Below are 23,317 nucleotides of genomic sequence, written 5' to 3'. Positions count from 1 at the left end.
CATGAATTATAGATGCAATGTGCATTGGTAGACTCATGTGATGGTCTGATGTGATACTTCATTTCCTACATTTACATATCCTGGTATGTACGCATTTGCATAAACAACAGCAACAACAAACTCCTGCCTTGTTCCGATTGAAGGATTTCCAGGACTGCTATCTGCTCCTGAACTTTGTTTTAAGTATGTGTATCCTTTGCTTGTATTTTGTATTAAGAAATAAGGAAAAGAACCCTTTATTGTTGCGCATGTTGGTACTGTCCCCTTTATTTTTTTCTTCTCTTGGGGACATAAGCAAGTTATTCTTTTTCTGTATCTTTTTCTTTTCTTTTGTAAACCTTTTGGTTTGGTTTGTTTAAAAATGGCTGTATGAAAGGGCTTTTGTAACCCCCCCCCAAAAAAAAAGAAAGAAAAAAAAGCAGATGACCCAGGCTGGACAGATGGCTCAGCGGTTAAGAGCACTGACTGCTCTTCCAGAGGTCCTGAGTTCAATTCCCAGAAACCACATGGTGGCTCACAACCATCTGTAATGGGATCTGTTGCCTGCTGATGGTGTGTCTGAAGACAAATACAATGTACTCACATGCAAAAAATAAATCTTTAAAAAAAAACCTACGAAATAACAGGAAAAAAAGAAAGAAAGGAAAAAAGAAAAAGAAAGAAAGAATATAATCTGAAGGCAGAGTGCTATGGAGCCACTAGGGGCATCTTGGAGGATGCTGGGAAGCTGAGTCAGCAGTTAAGAGGACTTCCAGGGGACCCAGTTGGTTCCCAGCATACATTTTGTATGCTCCCAACAGCCTATAACTCCAATTCCAGGGGATGCACTGCCTCTGGCCTCTTTGGGCACCTGCTCTCCCATGCACATAGACAGACATATCACACAAAAAATTACAAAGTATCTTTGAAGCCATGTTGCCCAAGTGAGGCTGTATGAAGCAGAAGAGGCAGGACACATGTGCCCGCCTAACCCCACCCCCCACCCCCAGTGCATCCGCACATCCGACCCAGTACAGCCCGGTGTCTGGCATGTGCTGCAGGGGAAAGCCAGGAGCAAGTGAGCACTAGAGCTAAGGGTTGCGAGTCCCTTCCTTGCAGTTCCCGATTCTGCAGTTTCTACAGTGAACTGTTGAGGCAGTGACTGAAGGGTCTCACCAGCTCAGAGCAGGGCCACCCGCAAACCAGGGCCCAGCCAGGTGCACGCTCTGATCAGAAAAGCTGGCTACATTGAAATACTTTTAAACAAACAAACTAAGTCAAGCTTGGGAAACAGCCAAGTGGTTAAAGGATTTGTCATGCAAGTGTGAGAGCCAGAGTTGTAGTTCACAATCTGGGGTTTGGATCCCCAAATCATGCATAAATATTAGGTCAGTGTGGTGACCTCTAATTCCAACCTCAGAAGGTGACAGGACCCAGCTAGAAAGACTAGCCACATCAGTGAGCTCTGGGTTTGATTGGGAGATCCTGCCTCAATGAATAAGGTGGCTATGGATGGGGGATAGTTCTTAACATTAACCTCAGCCTCCACACACACATGAACCATGTATATGTGCATAGTGTATGCCCACACATATAAAACACACACACATGCACACTCTCTCACCTTTACACACATATACATGCACACGCTCACACATCTTTACACACATACATGCACACACATGTGTGCACACTTACACAATTCAGGCCTCGTTGCTTATTCCTCAGACTCCGGGCTTAGCTGATCTGGGCTCTACAAGTGCCTTAATTCCCCAGACTAGAGAACATGAGCTTGCATGTATGTATACATACATGTGTGACTGTGTATGGACAGGCCTGTATGCAGAGTGCCCTCATGACTGCAAGGAACACATGAGCTTGCACAAGCATATGTGCATATGTGTGCATGCATGTGTGAATGCTTCATACCTCCTTTATAACTACAGGGAACTGATTCTGCTCTAGGTTTTTTGAGGTAACACTTGGTCTTTGCCCTTCTGACTGGAATTATAAACACATGTACACATATGTGCACGCACCAGATACAGATAAATCCAGGGAATCAGACACACCTAGGCATGTACACAAAGAGACACAAATGCACACACAAAACCTTTCACTACTTAACTGTGATGTGACCGGGTACCACAGAACTAACCATAAAATTCCATAGCTCCAAAGCCGCACTTCACCACCCATGGTGACCTCCACTGAGTCAGGACCTAAGCAGACAGTGGAACCCTGTGTCTCAGCTGCTCCTTAGTGGTGCCAGGTTTTTCTGGCAGAAGGGAGAGACACAGCTGGGCAAGATGAATGGCTGGGGACTTGGCCCAGTTGGGGAACATTCAGGTAGCTGCCAAAGGTGGTGGCAGACGGGACCAGCTCTACGACCCTCATCCTGCCCCATACCCATAGGGGTCCTGAACCTGGCTCTGCTCTGTGACCTCCTGATATGGGAGGAAAGCTGGGAGGTTGCTCTTTCCACCTCAGTGCCATAGATTGCCCCAGAAGCTGCTGTGTTCCGGCTTCTCTGCCTCTAAGCCAGTCACTGTGCCTGGTGAACCTCTAACCTGCCTCCTTGGGAGGTTTGAAGCTCTGTCCCCTCTATTCCTTCAGAACCTGGCTCTCTAGCCCTGGACACTTCTCCTAGGCCATTTCACTGTGCAGCACATGTAACACACAGCTCTGTCCTATACCCTCAAATCCAAGAGCTGGGACCACCTAGAGATGATCAGGTCCTTAGCTATGTGACTAGATGGGATCCTCATGAAAAAGTGAGGTCTGGTTTGTGGATGGGTTCTGCATGTGCTGTGCATCCTAGTAGCTCCCGATCCCTCTCTGAACCCTGTACTGTCTGCCATAGGGTGATTTCTCATGATGATCCCCACTAGATTCAGGCTCCTTCCTGCCTCCCCCTGCCCAGGCTCTGTAGAGTGTCCAACCCTTGTTTGCATCCATGGATGGCCAGTCCACTGTGCAGCCCCTGTGCAGTCAAGACCACACAACAGCAAGAACAGAGGTGGGTGGGGTTCTACCTGAGGCTTCAGCAAGCCTGGTCCCTGTCCTGCTGCACTCAGCATGGGCCACAGACATGCAGGATGGTGGTGGGACTGTGTGTGTGTGTGTGTGTGTGTGAGAGAGAGAGAGAGAGAGAGAGAGAGAGAGAGAGAGAGAGAGAGAGAGGCAGAGAGAGAGAGAGAGAGAGAGAGAGAGAGAGAGCGCACGCACATGCACACACATGCACAGGAGCGCTGAGGGCGTGTCCACATCGCTCCCTCTCACCCAATTCCATTGGACACTGGATGTATCCTGTCATGTTCCTTTCTTTCTCACACAATCAGTGAGCAGGACAATATTCACATTGCTGTGGGCATGTTGCTTGGGTTTTGGTTTGGCTTTATTTGATTTTATTTTTTCCCCAAGTCAGGGTTTCTCTGTATAGCCCTGGCTGTCCTGGAACTCACTCTGTAGACCAGGCTGTCCTTAAACTCAGAAATCTGCCTGCCTCTGCCTCCCAAGTGTTGGGATTAAAGGCTGTGCCACCACTGCCCAGCCTGGTTTGGTTTTATTTTAGATAGGGTCTCACTCTGTAGCCCAGGCTGGTCTGGAACTCCCTATGTATTCTGAGAACCCTGTCAGAAACAGCAGGCCAGCTCCCCACGACTAAGAACTGGGGCTCACAGCTGGACAGAAACTTTGCATTCTGCCCTGGATTTCCTGGGGAGGATAGGTATGGAAAAGGCCTAAAGGGAAGCACCCTGCCTAGGGTGAGGCCAGAGAGGGAAGTGACTACAAAAAAGACAATGCCCTGAAATACCACAAATACCTCAAGGTGAGCAGGACCAGGCCAAATGCAGAGACAACCTCCCCATTCGAGTTGACTAATAATTTTAAATGTTGCCCAGGGTAACCAATCACAGTCGTCCAACTCAGGTGACCTCAGAACTCCCCGCCAAAATGCTCTAAAAAGGGTGTGCTTTGTGAGCTCAGAGTCTCCTCATGCCTGCATGTACACTGGAACAATAAACCTCTTGAAGATTGCAGCGATTCCGGTCTCTGTGGCCTTATTGAGTGGGGGTCTTCCAAGAGACTCTTACAGTATCTCAAGCTAACTTCTAACTTAAAAGCAATCCTCCTGTGCTGGGTTTACAGGCATGCGCCACCACACTGGTCAAATCACTGTTTTATGGATGTGTCAGACTTCCAGAGCCTAGAAATGTAACAGCAGTCAATTGGCAAGCTGCTCCCCTCCCTTTCCCCCTCCTCCCTCTCCCTCTTCCTCCTCCCCTCCCCTTCCCCCTCCTCCCTCTCCCTCCTCTTCCTCCTCCCTTTCCTCTTCTCCCTCTCCCTCCTCCCCCTCCCCTCCCTTTCCCCTTACCCCCCAAAGACCAGGACCTGTGTTGTTGGGAGTGTCTGTAGTTACAGAAGATACTCCAGTCTGAGATTCAAGACACTTCTAGGACAGAATTGGCCTAACTTACTTAGCTGAAGATGGTGGGGACAGGGGCTGTGGGAGAGAGGACAGAGGAAAGGCTTGAATGCCTCGGAGAGAGTTGGGGTTTTGCTGTGTGTTCTGGGGAGTCATCCCAGCAGGGGAGGGACAGCCAGAGATGGACACATCTCTCCCCATACTTTGCCAGTCTCCGCAACTTGGAAACCAAAAGTTTCCTGGTGGTGGGAAGAGCAAAATTGACACTTAAAATAAAGCAAGCCCCAGGGCACCCATTCTGTCCCACAAGGAGGTAGATCCACCACTGGGGGAAGGCTGGAAGGAAGCTCATAGAGAAGGCCCTGTGGATGCTGGTGTAGCCAGGAGCCTCCCACAGCTGGGCCAGCTCCCTGCTCTGCTCTTGTGGGTAGAAATTGAGCCTCCTCCTCATCAAGGGGGCTGAGCTGTTCCTGGTTAGCCCTGTGCTGTGGACTCAGTTTCCCTGCTATATCGGGGATTATTCAATCAAGCCAACCCCTTCCTACCCTTTGTGTGTGTGTGTTTTATCTGTTACTTGTTTTAAGGCATTTTTGTTTATGTAGATGTGTGTGTGCACACAGGCTCTGCTCATGTGTAGGTAGAGCACAGCCAGGGGTTGGGTCTCTCTACCAGGTGGGTCCAGGTATTAAACTCAGTGGATAGACTCGGATGGCAAGCACCTCTATCCCTTGAGCCATCTGGCCAGCCCTCACCGTGCCTTCCTGATCTACGATGCCTGCTGGTTTGTCCTGTTCGAAGGAATCACCCATGTGTTCATGCCTGTCGTATATGTCATTCTCTTCCCTGCAAGATCACAGTGCATGTGACCAACAAGGCATTGGATCTGTCCAGGGTCACATGTGGGTTCAGCTGCCCCATATCCCTCCAAAGGGAATCCCTTCTTGCCAGCAGGGTGAAGAGGAAGTGATTGGAATAGACACTGTTTTTTTCCAGAAGGTTCTGAGGCTCTTAGTACTGGAGACAGAAGAACAGGTAGGAGTTAGATAGTAAGGCCAGAGGAGGTGGCCGGCCATGTATGTGAAGGACTTAAGTCTGTCAGAGACTGTGGAGGGGGACCTGAAACCAAGGGCATCCAACTGGCGAGTGAGAGGAGGACTTTTGCCTACAGAAGCTTGGGGCATGGTGTGTGTCAGACAATGAGCCTGAGTCCCTTGATGCCTGCTCTACATACAGGTGTAGCTCCTTTTAGGGGATCTTTTAAAACACATGGCCTGGCAGAAGAGGGAGGCAGTCCACAGCTTATAGGATGTAGGGGACGTGGCAGAGGCTGGAATCCTCTGCTGCTGCTGCTCTTAACAAGCTGGGGCTGACATCAGAGTACAGCTGGGTCTCTTTGATGTTGCCCTGGCTAAGCTGGCCTTGAGCTTGTAGGAGCCTCCTGCCTCTGCTGCCAAAATGATAGTGAGATTGCAGGAGTGAGACACCACCCCTCCCTTATGTATATGTATATGTGAACATGTATATGTATATGATATATATGTATACATTTATGTGTACAAATATGCATATGCACAGGATTTTATATACATATGCACATATAAAATTATATACATATAATTGTATATAATTGAACTGCACTGGTCAGCGGGTTGTTGACATTGCTTTGTTTTTCTCCTGGGTTGACACTGTAATAATATTGCCTGTTTGTTTTCTCTGCAGGCATGTGAGAACCTGGTGTTTTTTTTTTTTTTTTTTTTTTTTTTTTTTTGACTTTAAAGTTTTTTTTTTTAATTCGATATAATTTATTTACATTTCAAATGATTTCCCCTTTTCTAGCCCCCCCCCCCGCACTCCCCGAAAGTCCCGTAAGCCCCCTTCTCTTCCCCTGTCCTCCCTCCCACCCCTTCCCAGTTCCCCTTCTGGTTTTGCCAAATACTGTTTCACTGAGTCTTTCCAGAACCAGGGACCACTCCTGCTTTCTTCTTGTATCTCATTTGATGTGTGGATTATGTTTTGGGTATTCCAGTTTTCTAGGTTAATAACCACTTATTAGTGAGTGCATACCATGATTCACCTTTTGAGTCTGGGTTACCTCACTTAGTATGATGTTCTCTAGCTCCATCCATTTGCCTAAGAATTTCATGAATTCATTGTTTCTAATGGCTGAATAGTACTCCATTGTGTAGATATACCACATTTTTTGTATCCACTCTTCTGTTGAGGGATACCTGGGTTCTTTCCAGCATCTGGCAATTATAAATAGGGCTGCTATGAACATAGTAGAGCATGTATCCTTATTACATGGTGGGGAATCCTCTGGGTATATGCCCAGAAGTGGTATAGCAGGATCTTCTGGAAGTGAGGTGCCCAGTTTTTGGAGGAACCGCCAGACTGCTTTCCAGAGTGGTTGTACCAATTTGCAACCCCACCAGCAGTGGAGGCGTGTTCCTCTTTCTCCGCACCCTCTCCAACACCTGCTGTCTCCTGAATTTTTAATCTTAGCCATTCTGACTGGTGTAAGATGAAATCTTAGGGTTGTTTTGATTTGCATTTCCCTAATGACTAATGAAGTTGAGCATTTTTTAAGATGCTTCTCCGCCATCCGAAGTTCTTCAGGTGAGAATTCTTTGTTTAACTCTGTACCCCATTTTTTAATAGGGTTGTTCGGTTTTCTGGAGTCTAACTTCTTGAGTTCTTTATATATATTGGATATTAGCCCTCTATCTGATGTAGGATTGGTGAAGATCTTTTCCCAATTTGTTGGTTGCCGATCTGTCCTCTTGATGGTGTCCTTTGCCTTACAGAAACTCTGTAACCTTATGAGGTCCCATTTGTCAATTCTTGCTCTTAGAGCATACGCTATTGGTGTTCTGTTCAGAAACTTTCTCCCTGTACCGATGTCCTCAAGGGTCTTCCCCAGTTTCTTTTCTGTTAGCTTCAGAGTGTCTGGCTTTATGTGGAGGTCCTTGATCCATTTGGATTTGAGCTTAGTACAAGGAGACAAGGATGGATCAATTCGCATTCTTCTGCATGCTGACCTCCAGTTGAACCAGCACCATTTGTTGAAAAGGCTATCATTTTTCCATTGGATGTTTTCAGCCTCTTTGTCGAGGATCAAGTGGCCATAGGTGTGTGGGTTCATTTCTGGATCTTCAGTCCTGTTCCATTGATCCTCCTGCCTGTCACTGTACCAATACCATGCAGTTTTTAACACTATTGCTCTGTAGTATTGCTTGAGGTCAGGGATACTGATTCCCCCAGATTTTCTTTTGTTGCTGAGAATAGTTTTAGCTATCCTGGGTTTTTTGTTGTTCCAGATGAATTTGATAATTGCTCTTTCTAACTCTGTGAAGAATTGAGTTGGGATTTTGATGGGTATTGCATTGAATTTGTATAGTGCTTTAGGCAAAATGGCCATTTTAACTATATTGATTCTACCGATCCATGAGCATGGGAGGTTTTCCCATTTTTTGAGGTCTTCTTCCATTTCCTTCTTCAGAGTCTTGAAGTTCTTGTCATACAGATCTTTCGCATGTTTGGTAAGAGTCACCCCAAGATACTTTATACTGTTTGTGGCTATTGTGAAGGGGGTCATTTCCCTAATTTCTTTCTCAGCCTGCTTATCCTTTGAGTATAGGAAGGCCACTGATTTGCTTGAGTTGATTTTATAACCTGCCACTTTGCTGAAGTTGTTTATCAGCTGTAGGAGCTCTCTAGTGGAGTTCTTTGGGTCACTTAGGTAGACGATCATGTCGTCTGCAAATAATGATAGTTTGACTTCCTCCTTTCCAATTTGTATCCCTTTGACCTCCTTATGTTGTCGAATTGCCCGAGCTAGTACCTCAAGTACAATATTGAAAAGATAAGGAGAAAGGGGGCAGCCTTGTCTGGTCCCTGATTTCAGTGGGATTGCTTCAAGTTTCTCTCCGTTTAGTTTGATGCTGGCTACCGGTTTGCTGTATATTGCTTTTACTATGTTTAGGTATGGGCCTTGAATTCCTGTTCTCTCCAAGACTTTAAGCATGAAAGGATGCTGAATTTTGTCAAATGCTTTTTCAGCATCCAATGAAATGACCATGTGGTTTTGTTCTTTGAGTTTATGTAGTGGATTGTATTGATGGATTTCCGTATATTGAACCAACCCCGCATTCCCGGGATAAAGCCTACTTGATCATGGTGGATGATCGTTTTGATGTGTTCTTGGATTCGGTTGGCAAGAATTTTATTGAGTATTTTTGCATCGATGTTCATAAGGGAAATTGGTCTGAAGTTCTCTTTCTTTGTTGGATCTTTGTGTGGCTTTGGTATCAGCGTAATTGTGGCTTCGTAGAAGGAATTGGGTAGTGTTCCTTCTGTTTCTATTTTGTAGAATAGTTTGAAGAGTATTGGTATTAACTCTTCTTTGAAGGTCTGGTAGAATTCTGCACTGAAACCATCTGGTCCTGTGCTTTTTTTGGTTGGAAGACTTTCTATGACTCCTTCTATTTCTTTAGGCTTTATGGGACTGTTTAGATGGTCTAGTTGGTCCTGATTTAATTTTGGTATTTGGTATCTGTCAAGGAAATTGTCCATTTCCTCCAGATTCTCCAGTTGTGTTGAGTACAGGCTCTTGTAGTAGGATCTGATGATTTTTTGGATTTCCTCAGTTTCCGTTGTTATGTCTCCCTTTTCATTTCTAAGTTTGTTAATTTGGATACTTTCTCTGTGCCCTTTGGTCAGTCTGGCTAAGGGTTTATCTATCTTGTTGATTTTCTCAAAGAACCAGCTCCTGGTTTTGTTGATTTTTTGTATAGTTCTCTTTGTTTCTACTTGATTGATTTCGGCCCTGAGTTTGATGATTTCCTGCCTTCTACTCCTCCTGGGTGAAATAGCTTCTTTTTGTTCTAGGGCTTTCAGGTGTGTCATTAAGTTGGTAATGTATGCTCTCTCCATTTTCTTTTTGGAGGCACTCAGGGCTATGAGTTTTCCTCTTAGCACTGCTTTCATTGTGTCCCATAGATTTGGGTATGTTGTGTTTTCATTTTCATTGTGTTCTAAAAAGTCTTTAATTTCTTTCTTTATTTCTTCCTTGACCAAGGTGTCATTGAGTAGAGTATTGTTCAATTTCCACGTGTATGTGGGTTTTCTGTTGTTTCTGTTGCTATTGAAGACCACTTTTATTCCATAGTGATCAGATAGGAGGCATGGGATTAGTTCTATCTTCTTATATTTATTGAGGTCTGTCTTGTGACCAATTATATGGTCGATTTTGGAGAAGGTACCATGAGGTGCTGAAAAAAAGGTATATTCTTTTGTTTTAGGATAGAATGTTCTATATATATCAGTTAAATCTAATTGGTCCAAAGCTTCAATTAGTTTCATTGTGTCCTTGTTTAGTTTCTGTTTTCCTGATCGGTCCATTGAGGAAAGTGCAGTGTTGAAGTCACCCACAATTACTGTGTTAGGTGCAATGTGTGCTTTGAGTTTTAATAAAGTTTCTTTTATGAAAGAGGGTGCCCTTGCATTTGGAGCATAGATGTTCAGGATTGAGAGTTCTTCTTGTTGTATTTTTCCTTTGACCAGCAAGAAGTGTCCCTCAGAGTCTCTTTTGATGACTTTGGGTTGAAAGTCAATTTTATCTGATATTAAAATGGCTACTCCAGCTTGTTTCCTGAGACCATTTGCTTGTAAAATTGTCTTCCAGCCTTTTACTCTAAGGTAGTGTTTGTCTTTGACCCTGAGGTGTGTTTCCTGTAAGCAGCAAAATGTAGGGTCCTGTTTACGTATCCAGTCAGTTAGTCTGTGTCTTTTTATTGGGGCATTGAGTCCATTGATGTTAAGAGATATTAAGGAATAGTGATTGTTACTTCCTATCATTTTTGACGTTATTTTTTAAATTTGATTGCTTAACTTCTTTTGGGTTTGATGAAAGGTTACTATCTTGCTTTTTTCAGGGTGAAGTTTCCCTCCTTGTATTGGTGTTGTCCTCCTATTATCCTTTTTAGGGCTGGGTTTGTGGATAGATATTGGGTGAACTTGGTTTTGTCGTGAAATATCTTAGTTTCTCCATCTATGGTGATTGAGAGTTTTGCTGGATATAGTAGTTTTGGTTGGCATTTGTGTTCTCTTAGAGTCTGCATGAGATCTGCCCAGGACCTTCTAGCCTTCATAGTCTCAGGTGAAAAGTCTGCTGTGATTCTGATAGGTCTTCCTTTATATGTTACTTGGCCTTTTTCTCTTACTGCCTTTAATATTCTTTCTTTGTTTAGAACATTTGGTGTTTTGATTATTATGTGACGGGAAGTATTTCTGTTCTGGTCCAGTCTGTTTGGAGTTCTGTAGGCTTCTTGTATATTCATGGGCATCTCTCTCTTTAGGTTAGGGAAGTTTTCTTCCATAATTTTATTGAAGATATTTGCTGGCCCTTTAAGTTGTAAATCTTCACTCTCATCTATGCCTATAATCCTTAGGTTTGGTCTTCTCAATGTGTCCTGGATTTCCTGGATATTTTGGGTTACAAGCTTTTTGCATTTTGCATTTTCTTTAACTGTTGAGTCCATGGTTTCTATGGAATCTTCAGCATCTGAGATTCTTTCTTCTATTTCTTGTATTCTGTTGTTGATATTTGCATCTCTGTCCCCTGATTTCTTCCCAAGGCTTTCTATCTCCAAAGTTGTCTCCTTTTGAGTTTTCTTAGTTGTTTCTACTTCTGTTTTTAGATCCTGGATGGTTTTGCTTAGCTCCTTCACTTGCTTGTTTGTGCTTTCCTGTAATTCTTTAAGAGATTTTTGTGTTTTTTCTTTCATGACCTCAGCCTGTTGACCAAAGTTCTCCTGTATTTCTTTAAGAGATTTTTGTGTTTCGTCTTTCATGACCTCAGCCTGTTGACCAAAGTTCTCCTGTATTTCTTTAAGTGTTTTTTGCATTTCCTCCTTGTTGGCTTTTGTATTCTCCTGGATTTCTTTCAATGATTTTTGTGTTTCCCTTGCAAGGGCTTCTAACTTTTGATCCATTTTCTCCTGAATGTCCTTCATGTGTTCCTGTACCAGCATCATGACCAGTGATTTTAAATCCAAATCTTGTTTTACTGGTGTGATGGGGTATCCAGGACTTGCTGGTAGAGGAGAATTTGGTTCAGATGTTGCCATATTGCCTTGATTTCTGTTAGTGACGTTCCTGCGTTTGCCTTTTGCCATCTAGCTCTCACTGGTGTTACTTGGTCTTGTCAGTGCTGGACTCACCAGTGCAAGCTGCCCCTTCCCCGTTGGCCTCTGGTGCACAGATTACACTCTGCACTCCCTGTAGACAGGGTGCTGTTGTCCAGGCTGTTCAGATCCCGAAGCAGGCACCTGAAGGCTCCCGCTGGGGCCCGCAGGATTTATTGGAGCACACCGACTTCTCCCAGCTGGCCGCCCGGAAGCCCCCACTAGCCTCTTGAGGGACCTGGAGATGTGGCGGCCACCCAGGCTGATCTGAAGCGGAGAGAGTTGAGCTGGGGGCTTCTGCCTGAGGCCTTGCCCCAGATTGTGTCTGTGGACCAGGTGGAACCCGTGTGCACCCCCAGGGAGCTCCGAAGGTGAATGTTGCTGTGACCTCCCCTGTGCTCCGCTCACTCCGCTGGGCAGCCGATTTCCCCAACCGGGCTGGTGCACACTAGGTTAGCCTTGTCGCCCGGGCCCTGAGTCCAGGCAAACGCCTGGGAGGCCAAGGTCCGAGCAAAGTTCCCCTAGGGCTATGTCTGTTATTTGGGTCCGCCAGGTGACCCGGATGGCGGGCGTGCGCGTCCGCGCTCCCCGAAAGCACCGGGAGAGTCTGTTGTGCTAATAACCTCCTGGGCGGGTTGACACACAGATGGCCCACCAAGCCGCCCAGTTCTTGGGGTCAGTCCTGTGCCTTTTGGGGCCTAGACCCCCGTTTTGTTAGCCTCAGGCTACGCTTGTTAGCAGTCTCTGCCCTCCCGAGCACTCTGGCTCCTGTAGGCAAAATGGCGGCGCGTGCGCCGGTCGGGGCAAAAAAAAACTCCTGGCTGGGTTGGCGCCCCGATGGCCACTCGAACAGCCCAGGGCCTGGGTGCAGGCCAACGCCCGTCTGGCTCAGACCCCTGCGGTGTTGGGCCTAGGATTATGTTTGTGTACCTCAGTCTGACCGATCTCTGGAGCCCGGGATCAAGATGGAGGTGAGTCTCTCCTGACTGGCGGGAAGCCGAGTTCTGAAGTGGCTTCCGTGCAGCGAAAGGCTCCGCAGAACCGCAGTTGCTTGCCGCCCGGCTGGTCAGCGAAGGTCAGTGGTCATGGGCGCAGGGCCTAACTGGACCCTGTGTTGCCTTGGTTCCACCGCTGATGGCCCTTCAGCTGGAGCAGCCACTCGAACCTGGTGTTTTTACTCTCACCCCTCCCTGACCTCCTTTCGGTCTTCCCAACAGGGTGCGTCCCACTCTTAGATTAAGCAAGCGCTCGCTGTTTGTGCTGTGCCTGGGAATGTCAACTTCCCATTTCTTCTACAGATTTTTTTCTTGGTGTTAATTATTGCCTTAGCTTTCGAAAACAATTTTATTTTAATGTTTGTGTGTTTGCCTCTGTGTGTCTGAGAACCACGTGCATGCAATGTGAGTGGAAGCCAGAAGAGGGCGCTGGATCCCCAGGTACTGTAGTTCCCGACAGTCATGAGCCACTGCTCTGCAGGTGCTGGGAAAGCAAGCCCAGGCTTTGAGTTCTGGCTTGAGGTGGGGTCAGTATTTGGTACTAGTCTGAGCTGGCCTTGCTGTGATGGTTAATACTGTTAACTTAATTGGACCGAAAATTGCTGATCAGGTTAGCAAAGGAAGCACTCTAGATGTGTACATGAGGGCGTTTCCACAGAGGACTAAGGTGGGGAGTCTGTCCCTGAATGTGGTGGGCAGCGCTATTCCAGCCTGGGAGCCAGAGGGAAAGGGGCGGGGCAAGGAGGAAAGCCCACAGTGCTGACTCCTCCCCACCGCTCCCTTCTCTCCTTTCTTCCTTACTCGCCCCTCCTACTTCTGGCCACCATGACTTGAGCCCCTCCCTGTCCTGATGAACTGAAACCTCTGGAACCAAGACCTCTGGAATCAATCATCAATCAAGAAAGCGCCCCCACAGACTCGCCTAGTTGGCCGTCTGGTAGAGGCATTTTTCCCAACAGAGGTTCCTATTCTCAGGTGTGCTTACTTGCTTCAGCCTGATAAAACCCTAACTAGAGCACCTCGATCCTGACTTATCAGACAACTCCACACACAGTTAGGGCTCACACAACAGTGAGCCGCAATTTCTCAGTCGCATATCTGGGCCACAGAGAGTTTGTTTGATCCTGACTGGAGTAAAAGTAGTTGCAGCAATCCTCAAACTATAGGTGGAGTCTAGTCCTGCTCCTCACTGGACACAGCGTTACTCAGGGAGCGCCCTGTTCACTGTGGCAGGCAGTGAACATCTGCAAGAGGCCCAGTTACTCACGCAGCCCCTGCCCGCTCTGTTGCCACAGGCTCAAAGCCAAGCTTCCCATGGGTAGAGCAGACTGCTGGCAGTGTGCACAGCAAAGAATGACTGAAGGATGGTTTAATTCCTCACACCCAACCCCCAATATTGTAGCTTGAGGCTGCTAAAGAGACACATTGACAAACGAGGAAATTGGTGATAGTGTGTGCTGCGGACCTGAGTTTGCACAGTAAGGACCTGCCTCTGTCCTCTGTGGTCTCCAAGAGTCATGGAGGTAGTTGACTGAAGAATCCAGCCTGTCAAAGATGCGCCAGAGGTGTAGTTGTGTTTGCAAAGAAATCTCTGGTGTGTGATAAAAAGCTAAAAAGAACAGAGAGACTGAAATTGAAATATGGACTGGCTACTTGCAAAACACAATGTTTTAAAAGAGGTGGTAACAGTTGTTTAAATTCCAGAGCATGGAATCATGTGTGCTGTCTTACTGATGGGCTGACTGTGCGAGGCTCTGGTGGGAAACAGGATAACTGCATGCGGACCAGGTTTCCAACTTAGTACAAATAGCAGGTGACCCAGAGAGGGCTCAGAGATGGGCCTCAAGGAGTGGGAGAGGGTGAGAATAAACACCCTGGGCCCTGGTGTGCTGACAACCCGCAGCCCCTTCCCTGCCTTGCACCTGCCAAGACACTTCCTCTCTGAATGCAGGATCAGAGATAATGCCTTTCATGAGTTTAGAGAGAAGGACCCTGCACAGGTCTATTTTTAAGGTGAGAGGGGCATGGCAGGACATCCAGACTGAGACAAAAAGCAAGAAGAAGCAAGAGAGAAGTCAAATAGAAATCAGCAGAGCATCTAGTCACAGCCCACCACCCCAGTAACCCTGTGTACCAAACACCCCGGAACGTCGAGGCTTAGTACAACAACCTTATATTAGTATTTTGTTTGGTTCTTGGAATTTTTGAGACAGACTCTCACTAATTAGCTGACGCTAGCCTCAAACTTATGATCCATCTGCCTCGGCCTCCTGAGTATGGACAAGGCATGAACGACCATACCCAGCAAACAACTATTCATTATCTTTTGGAGGGAACGTGGGTGGCTGAGGGAAGGCCTGTGTGAGCCAGTGACCCTGGGGACTTTTGTGAAGTTTATCCCTAGGGGAGTCACCGCAGCCCACCCCTGAGCAGTCAGCTTGGCCACTAATGTGGAGGATCTTGGCAATATGAGGGGGTGTGAGCCAGGGTTGCATGCTACGCCCCACTGTGGTGAAATCAAGATCAGAGGGAATGGAACTGGGACATAAGGCCATGGGAGGTGACAAGGCAAAGGGCAGAACTCTGCGAGCTGAATGAGCACCCTTATGAGAGGTCCCAGTGAACTCCGGACACCCTTCACTCCCACGAGGCTGTAGAGAGGAGGAGCCATCTGTGGGTCAAGTCCTCACCAGACATAGTCTGCCAAGACTCTAACCCTGACAGACTTCCAGACTGAGAACATGCCTTGCTGGTGTGTCACAACCTAGTCTGTGGGACTGTGCTGTGGCAACTCCAGTCCCTCGTCCACGCCCTATCTCCCAGCAGCTCTTCAAGGCTCTGCAGGGCTATGTACTTCCTTTTCCACTGGGGTCAGAGAAGGCAGCCCAGCTAGATGAACAGATCCCAAGTATAGAACTCACGTTTTGGAATAGACCCCACTCCAGTTGTTTAGGACCTACAAAAAGACCAAGTTGCACATCTGCTACATATGTGTAGGGAGGCCCAGGTCCTGTGTGTTTAAGTTCTTTGGTTCATGGTTCAGTCTCTGAGATCCCCAAAGGTCCACATTAGTTGAATTGTTGATATTACTATCCTCTTAATACTTCCTATTCTTTCTGAAGAGGCCCCAAGATCCTTTCACTAATTGGCTGTGGGCATCTGTGTGTGTCAGTTGGCTGTTGGAGCCGTATAATGCACAGCCATGCTAGATTCTAACCTGCAAGCATAACAGAGTATCATTAATAGTGTCAGGGTGTGGTGCTTGTAAATGAGATGCATTTCCAGTTGGGCTGGTTATTGGTTGGCTGTTCTCTCAATCTCTGCTCTATCCACAGTCCCTCTACTTCTTGGAAAAAGGACAAGTTTTCTCTCAGAAGTTTTGTGTGTTGGTTGGTGTCCCTATTGCCAGACTGGAGATCCTGCCTGGCCACAGGAGGCAGCCTCCTAAGACTCTATATCCTAAATGTTTGAGTCACTGCTAAGGGCACCCCCACTGTTTTTGGGCTCTTCCCCTATCCCATTTCTTTGTCTCTCCTGGAGATCCATCCTACCTTCCCACTACCCAGTAATTTGCATTTTACAGTAATTCTTATAGCAATCCTGACACCCCCCATCCCCCTCCACATTCCTCAACACACCAACCCCCTCTCTCCTTCAATTATTCTCTCCCATAATGTTCCCTCCTTCCATCTACCTTCCACCACTACTCCATTCTTCCTTCCAAGTGAGTCTCAAGCATCCTTGTTTGTGCCCTCCTTCTGTCTAGCCTCTTTGGATTTGTGGAATGCAGCATGAGTGTCCTTCATTTTATGGCTAATATTCAATTATGAGTGTATACATACTGTTCATATACATTTGCAACTGGGTACCTCACTCAGGATGATATTCTCAAGAACCATCTATCCCTGAAAAAATTTAAAATGTATTTGTTTTTCATGTCTGAATAGTATTTTATTGTTTAATTACCACATATTTTTTTGTCCATTCTTAAGTTGAGGAACACCTAGGTTCTATCCAGTCTCTGAAGATTTTGGGGCCTCTTCAGAAAGAATAGGAAGAATGATTGTAGCCCATAAGGGGATAGTAATACCAATAATTCAACTAAGGTAGACTTTTGGGGATCTCAGAGACTGAACTATCAACCAAAGAACTTAAACAGACAGCACCTGGGCCTCCCTACACTTATTTATTTCAAATAAAATTGGCATGAACACAGCCGAGCGAATGTCTTTGTGGAATGCTGAAACATGTTTGGGTATATGACTAGAAGCAGTAAATTTGGGTCTTGAGGTATTCCCAGTTTTGGACAAACTACCAAATTGGTTTCCAGAGTGGTTGTACCAGTTTGCAATCCCACCTTCAATGGAGAAATGTTACTCTTGCTCCACATCCTTGCCAGCATGTGCTAGCTCTTGAATACTTTTTACCTCAGCCATTCTGACAGATGTAAGATGGAATCTCAGAGTTGTTTGCATTTGCTTTTCCCTGATGTCTAAAATGCTAAACATTTCTGTAAGTGCTGCTTGATCATTTGAGATTCCTCTAATGACAATCTCATTAGCTCTGTATCCCATTGTTTTAAATTTTAGTACTTGTATTGTTGGGGTTTAACTTCTTGAGTCCTTTACAAATTTTCAATATTAGCCTTCTGTCAGATTAAGTTTGGTGAAAATCTTTCTGAATCTGTAGCCTGCCATTTGTCCTAGTGTCAGTTTACCTTGCCTTAAAAGAGCTTTGTAGTTTCATGCGGTCCCATTTATCAATTTTTGATCTTAGAGCATGAGCCATTGGTGTTCTGTGTAAGAAATTGTCCCCTGTGTCAATACTTTCAAGGTTATTTCCTACTTTTTCTACTATGACATTTGGCATATCCAGATTTATCTTGTGGTTCTTGATCCACTTGGACTTGAGTTTTGTGCATGGTGATTATTATGGATGTATTTTGATTTTTGTACATGTAGACCTCCATTTAGACCAGTACCATTAGTGAAAGACGCATAATATATTTCATTTTATGATTTTGGCATCATTATCAGAAATCAAGTCTCCATAGGTTTGTGCATTTTTTTCTAAGTCTTTGATTAGATACCATGTAGCCACGCTTTTGTTTCTATACCAACGCCAGGCAGTTTTAACCTTATTGCTCTGCAGCACAGTTTGAGGTCAGAGATAGTGATTTCTCCTGAAGTTACTTTATTTTTCAGGATTGTGTTGTCTATCCTGAATTTATTATTTTCCACATGGAGTTGAGATTTGCTCTTTCAAGTTCCATAAAAATGGGATTTTTGATGAGAATTGCATTGAACCTGAAGACTGCTTGGTAAATTATCCATTTTCACAACATTAAAATTACCTATCCATTAGCATGGGAGATTCTTTTATCTTCTGATACCTTCTTCCATTTCTTTCTACAGGCACTTGAATTTCTTGCCATACTGATTTAACTTGCTTTATTAGAGTTACATCAAGATATTTTATATTTTTGTGGCTAGCACAAAGGGTGTTTTTCTTAATTTTTTTTTCTTGGCCCATTTACTCGTTGTATAAAGGAAGACTACTGATTGCTTTGAGTTTATGCTGTATCCATCTAATTTGCTGAAGGTGTTTGTCCACAGGGGGTGTTCTCTGGTAGAATTTTGGGGGTCAATTATGTTTAGAATCATATTATCCAGAAATAGGAATACTTTGACTTTTTCCTTTCCTGTTGTTAATTGCATTGATCTCCTTTAATTGTCTTATTTGTTATGGCTTGTACTTGAAGTACTATATTAAATTGGTAAGGAAAGAGTGAGCAGCTTTTTCTTGTCACTGATTTTCGTCTAATTGCTTTAAGTTTCTCTCCCTTTAGCCTGATGTTGGCTACTGAGTTATTGTATATTTCTTTGAGAATGTTTAGCTATATGCAATGTATCCCTGATATTCCTAATACTTTTTAAATGAAGGAATGTTGTATTTTGTGAAAGGCTTTTTCAGTATCTGATGAGATTATCATGCCATATTTTTTCTTGCAGTTTGTTCATATCATGGTTTAACTTGGTTGAATCTGTACTTTTTGGCTAATATCCACTTATGGATAGCATGCATGTCCTTTTGAGTCCAAGTTACCTCATACAGCATATTTTCTAGTTCCATTCATTTGCATGCAAATTCATGATGTCCCCATTTGTATTAACTGAATAGTTCAAATGTGTAAATGAACAATATTTTCTAAATCCATTCTTTGGTTGAGGGGCATCTGTTTTTTATAGCCTCTGGCTATTACAAATAAGTCTGCTTTGAACACAGTAGAGTATGTGTCCTCGTGGTATGGTGGGGAGTCCTTTGGGTACATTGCCAAGAGTGGTATAGCTGGGTTATCAGGTGGAGCTACTTCCTGTTTTCTGAGGAATCACCAGATTGATTTCCAGAGTAGTTTTGCCAGTTTGCAATCCCACCAGCAATGGACAAGTGTTCCTCTTTCTCTACATCCTTCCCAGCATATGCTGTCACTTGAACTGTTGATCTTAGCCATCCTGATTAGAATGAGGTAAAATCTCATGGTCACTTTGATTTAAACTTTGCTGAAAAAAATAGTGATATTAACCTCATGGTATTGTTACAGGTACAGAGAAATCAATCAACGGAATCTAATTGAAGACCCAGAAGAAAACGCATAGACTTATGGACACTTGATCTTTGATAAGCAAACAAACAAAAAAACATACAGTGGAAAAAAGAAAATATCTACAATAAAATGTGCTGGTCTAACTACTAGTCTGTATGTAGGAGTCCAAATATATATCCATATTTATCACCTTGCAAAAAGCTCTAGTGCAAGTGGATCAAGGTCCTCAACATCAAATCAGACACACTGAGCCTAAGAGAAAGTGGAAAAGAGCCTCAAACTCATTGGCACAGGGGGAAAATTCCAGAACAGAACACCAATGGCTTAGGTTCTAAGATCAACATTTGATAAATGGACCTCATGAAACTGAAAAGGTTCTGTAAGGCAAAAGATGACATCATTAGCACAAATCAGCAACCTACAAATTGGGAAAATTCTTCACTACCTCTACATCCTACTGGAGGCTAATATACAAAATATATGAAGAACTTGACAAATTAATCTTCACAATCCCAAATAACCTAATTAAATAGGTGGTACACAGCTAAACAAATTCACAACAGAGGAACCTTGAAAGGCAAAGAAGCACTTAAAAATATTCAAAGTCCTTTGTTATCGGGAATTGAGATGTTGATGTTAAGTGAAACCTGAGGAATGATATTCCTTGAATCATCACAAGATACCCTGGATATTACAAGGGAAGATAAATTAATTAGGCAGACTAAAGAAGTGTCATCCTTACTATAGCATTCTAAGCATTACTATAGCATCCTAGAATAGCATTTTTATAGCATTCTTACTATTTTTTAAGCACATATTTGTCATAAACATGTATGCATCAAATAAATCTTCACCATATCAAAACCATTAGTTTGGAAAGAAAAACCTGCACGCTACTCATGGTTCTACATTATTAGATATATGGACAAAAATAGTACACAAGTGATGTGTTTCCTAGTGATTCATAGTTTTGGGACTTCCATAAATTATTCCCATGACTTGCTGTCTGTTGGGGAGATGCTCTCATGTCTTTCTTTGCCATCATCATCAGTTCACAATTAATGTTCATGTTGTAGAGGACCAAAAATTTAAAACTCTGCTGCAAGTGAAGTGTCTATACTGCTGTGCTCTTACTCACCTGAAATAAGCTTTCCTTCCCATGGCATATGGAGATGTGGAATAATTATTTTTATACTGTTATATGTGTTGCCAAAATATCCACTTTCTGTGTATAATGTCTCTCAAGAAAAGCATCCGAGGAACACTTCTGTCAGAAATGTTGCAAACATTTGGTAAAGCATTTTCCATTCTTTACAGGCAAATACAGAATATGTGGCATACTCTTGAATTTGAACGAAGTCTTAATTTGCCATACTTTTATGAAGATTCAAAAATTACTATTAGTTTCTCAAATAATGTTATGAGATGAATATATATTATCAAGTCTAGTTATATAAAATGTCTAGCCCCATTCTTGTTCTTATTGACAGGGCCAGATTGTTCTTGCATTTGACCCCCATTATAATCCAGAATAAAGCACCCTGTGTTGTAAGGAACCATAACAACAGGGATGATTTGGTTTCTGGTTCATTTCTCAGATTTGTTCAAGTTTTCTAGGATAGCTAATTTATACTGAAAGCATCACTGAGTTCATGGCAAGCAGGGTAGGTTGTTAAGCTTCCAGTGGTTAAGCAAAGTATTTCAGTTATAAGAGGATAATTAGAATCAGAATCAAGGAAAACAAATTTGAAATGTTGTTCTTACCAGTGCTTTATGCCATGTAAGTTATAAAATGGAAAAGTCCTTTGATCAAATGAAAGGGCATTTCTCTTGAAAATATACTTTCAAAGTATGAATTGAATTTTTTGTTAAGATTTATGAACACCTGTTTTGTGTTGGTTTTTAATTTCCAATTATCTACAAACATCTTGGCATGATTTCATTTTGTTGTGTAAAAAAGAAGGCATATAAATCATCAAAGATATGCAATATTTCCAAAGAAATATACAAAATTAGATACATACAATATCCTCACAGTGCTTCCTGGAGATGGCAGTAGTTAGGTTCAAATGGCGGCCCAAATTGATAGAAAAATTAAGTTTTCACCCACCCACGCCCATCCCTGCTCACTGGAGTGTAGCCCAGGGAGGTCCATCCTCATGGCTGGCACAGGGCACAATGGGTCTGGGTGCCACAGGCAGCGCAGGGGATGGATCCAGCCAGAGCAGAAGGGGCTGACCAATGCCCTGTGGATGCAGATTTTGGAGACCTCTCAGGGCATGGGCTGGGCGGCTTTGGCCTCCTGTGCTACTTCCAGTGCTGAACTTGGTGGCTGTGCCCAGAGAACTGGATAGGGGAGAGGATAGGGGGAAAGGGAGGCCGGCAGATGTGAGGGGTTGAAGCACCCGCAGCAGAGGCCTGGGGCCAGTGCCCCGCCGCCTGGTCCCCAACACCAGAGCATGGACCTGCTCAACTGCCCCATGCACTGCTGACCACTCTCGGGTCCGCGGTGGATAGCACATGGCTCCTGCACAAGTCCGCATCGCTGTCACTGTCTTCTTCCTAATCATACAAGGCAGAGTTGGGGAGGAGAGTCTGGTCTGCTTGTTACAGTCCTCCACAGAACCTCGCTCAGCCATGTCCGCAGCAGCTGCACCTTCTTCAGCTTCCCTGATGGCCCTGCCCATGGGTGTCCAGGCCCACTCGGCCCCACACATGTTGGCTTCCCACTGCACCACCAGTGTCACCCGTGCCAGCAGAAAGGGTTGAACAAGGCCAGCACTTCAGGCCTGGACTACCTGCCTTAGGCATCTGTGCAGCCACACTGAGTGGAATAGGTGAGCCTGTGCCCAGGTGGCCCGGGGCCTTGGAAGAGCCATGTACAGCCAGGGAAGACATCCAGGGACTTTACGAGTTGATAATTGACTTTTATAACTTCATGGCCCCTTGTCCTGAAGAAGCAGCCATGAGAAGGGAGCTGGTGAAACAGATCAAAACTGTGGTGAAGACCTCTGGCCCACAGCTGACATGCAGATATTTGGGAGCATTAGTACAGGCCTCTATCTTCCAACAAGTGACAGGTGGCCCACAATTACCCTAACTACAGCTCTAGGAGATGCTCCACCTGTGGCCTCTAAGAACTCCCATAGAACACACTCAGAGTTGCTATACAACATTTGAAATAGTGATACAAATCTTTCTTTATAATTTTATTAATATGACCTTTCAGGTCAGAAGAGGGAATCAGATTCTCTGGAAGTGGAACTACAGGCAGTTCTAGTGAGAATTTGTTTGCTTAAACAACCCAGTTATACTATTTGAATATATTGTTTTAATTCTAGGGATGGGGTAAGAGGCTCACAACTACCTGTCACTTTTGATCCAGGAAATCTGACTCCTTATTCTGACCTCCACAGAAGTCACCTGGGATGTGGTACTTAGATATACATGGAGGCAAAACAATCATACACATGAAATGAAGGCAATAACATATTCTGGGCTGGAGAGATGGCTCAGCGGTCAAGAGCATTGACTGCTCTTCCAAAGAACCTGAGTTCAAACCCCAGCAACCACATGGTAGATCGCAACCACCTGTAATGAGATCTGACGCCCTCTTCTGGTGTGTCTGAAGACAGTTACTGTGTACTTAGATATAATAATAAATCTTTTAAAATATTCTAACATAGAAAACATAAGTTAAGAATTAATGAAAATTAAAATGGAAGATAAGAAAAAACATGGAAATGTAAACACACAAATTAAGCCAGTAAATACAAAATCCAAAACTAAAAAGTGCAAATCAAGTCACCAAAGTGAAGAGATACTATGTCAGGGTCCAACAGCTCTTGAAAGTCCAAGCATAATCTCAGCATGTTCACACTCCACTTGGTTTCCAACCAACCAACAGCTTCTGTACCTGCAAGGATACAAGGCAGCCTCAATCAGAGCTGTAAGTGGACAGGTATCTATCAGTTGTCATAATGGTTCCTTGTGAGATCAGAGCAAGAAACAGAACCGTGGAGGCTGGGCACAGCCCACTGGTTTTCCTCTCTTTCTGTCTCCAATTACAGGAAGGCTGGTCTTGGTCATTGGGGCACTAGAGAATCTGGTTTACTCAAATGACTCT

At 44.4% G+C, this 23,317-nt stretch overlaps 1 protein-coding gene across 1 annotated transcript in view; it reads left to right on the top strand.

Moving 5' to 3' along the window:
* Positions 1–19,603, top strand: part of LOC127664379 (ankyrin repeat domain-containing protein 26-like) — a 125,145-nt gene extending 105,542 nt beyond the window's left edge. Inside the window, exon 11 of the transcript XR_007973183.1 lies at positions 19,189–19,603. The gene's annotated coding sequence lies outside the window, so the exon portion shown is untranslated. The remainder of the gene's footprint in view (positions 1–19,188) is intronic.
* Positions 19,604–23,317: the final 3,714 nt, after the last annotated feature.

The sequence above is a fragment of the Apodemus sylvaticus genome, chromosome 14, assembly GCF_947179515.1.
Source record: "Apodemus sylvaticus chromosome 14, mApoSyl1.1, whole genome shotgun sequence".
Taxonomy (NCBI): Eukaryota; Metazoa; Chordata; class Mammalia; order Rodentia; family Muridae; genus Apodemus; species Apodemus sylvaticus.
This window is presented reverse-complemented; position numbering and strand designations above follow the sequence as displayed.